Below are 1,945 nucleotides of genomic sequence, written 5' to 3' on the forward strand. Positions count from 1 at the left end.
CGCTCTTATAGGGCGGGCGGGGAGGGCGGGACCCGGCGCCACGCGTCACCGCGGGGCGGGAGCCGCCGCCGCCGCCGCCGAAACCACCCCCCCCTACCCCCCCCCCCCACTCCGCCCGCGGCGGGCCGGGGCGCGAGAGGCGCCGGGCGGGCACGCGGCGAGCGCCGCCGGCGGGCAGGAGGACACCGCGACCGCCGCCCCGGGCCCCGCCGCCCAAAATGGAGGCGGCGCGGCGGCCCCCGCGCTGCCGCCGGGGCCGGGCGCAGGTGCGGGCGGGGCGGGGCCGGGGCCGCGCCCGGGCCCGGGGGGACGCGACCCGCCCGGCCAGGCTGGTGTGGCCGGCGGGCCGCCCTCCCTGGCTGTCACCGTGGGTGCTGGCGGGAGAGGCCGGGGCGGTTCCTGACGGAAGGCTGGGCAGGGGCCACGTAGGGCTCAGCTGAGGGCGTCCCTCGGGCTCCGGGTCAGGCGGTCACCCGTACGTCAGTTGGCGGGACAGCTTGCACCTGTGTGTCAGTAATGGCTTCGGCAAAAATAAGAGCCGTCCTGCGCGCCTGCAGCTTTGAGCAGGTGGGAGAAGAACCCGGGTGTTGACGGCCAGTCAGGAGCCTCGTGCACCCAGTTAACAGCAGCCTAATAACTCGCGCTGCTTCGCTGGGCGCGGACGAGCTGTCAGTAACGCTCAGTGGAGGAGGCTAATCGCACTGCGTGCCTGGCGGCCTCGGCCTTTCGCCAGTTCCGGGCCTTCAAGACTCCCGTAAGTAAATACGTGACCTGAAGAACTTGGCTGACCCGCATAGTCCACCGAGTTTCACCGAAGCACTGGGACATCTTCGGCGCATCCCAAAGCGTTTAGTACTTTCATAACCCCCTCGTGAGGAAGCGCGGCTCAGCTGCGAGTGGAGAAGAGCCGCTCGGAGGTCAGGGGCCGCAGCTAAAGGTCACAAAACCGTTGCATGGTGGAGCTGAGGAGGAACCCTGATCTGCCGGCCCCGGTCTGCCATGTCAACTTTACCAAACCACACAGGGCTGTTTTTTAAAAAACTCGTTCCAGTGGTCACAATTCTTTCCGGACGCTAAAATACGTAGTTATGCAGTTCACTGAGACCCACCAAAAGATATACTTGTTCTGGAAAGTAGTTGTTCATCACAAGGGCACATTCATTTTCTTTTTAAAAAGGTATGTTTGTACAGTTCGGAAATATTTTTTTTTCCAAAGCGAAGCTGGGTTTGCTTAGTTTTATAGCAGAGATAACTTAGAAAAGCAGTGAATAGAGGCACACCTGTCAGGTCTTCAGAAATAAAATGAGACTGAGGTTCCATAGCATGTGGGGATGGAGTTTGTTTACTCTTTTCATCTGTTGTCACCTTCTCTTTTGCAAATCATTTTAAATGAGGAGGAAGTGAACTGACAAATATACGCAGTCTCATTACAGTCTCATCTTTCCTGATAACAGCACTAGTAGGTTATGGATGAAGTCAGTAAAAGCAGGCACATTGATTAGAAACTCAGAAGACCTCTCATACATTTGCAACAAACCCTGCGTTGAAGGCTAAAAATTGAGTGGTTTACCTGGCTGTTTTCTCAGGTATGTTCCGTATCGCACCCTGCATCTGTGACTTACCTGTTCGTTTGGGTTCCTATTCCAGAATGCAAGTGCAGGAGGAGGAACCGGAGTGTATTTAAAAAAAAAAACAACCCCAAAAAACTCAAACCCAAACCAAAAAAGCTATAGAGAGATAGGAAGAGAGATCTGGGCACAGCTTGGACACGGCACAATAAATGCGAATCATTAACAGGCAAAGAAAGGAGGAAGGGTTAGAGGGCAGGGCAAAGTTTATAGTGATACACTCAGAGGAGCAATCCAGAAAATGGTATTCTTTGGGAAGGCAGACCTTTTAAAACACATTTTTGGAAGGGATTTAAACTAGGAAAAGGACTTGACTA

Source organism: Accipiter gentilis, chromosome 2, assembly GCF_929443795.1.
Source record: "Accipiter gentilis chromosome 2, bAccGen1.1, whole genome shotgun sequence".
NCBI classification, from domain to species: Eukaryota; Metazoa; Chordata; class Aves; order Accipitriformes; family Accipitridae; genus Astur; species Astur gentilis.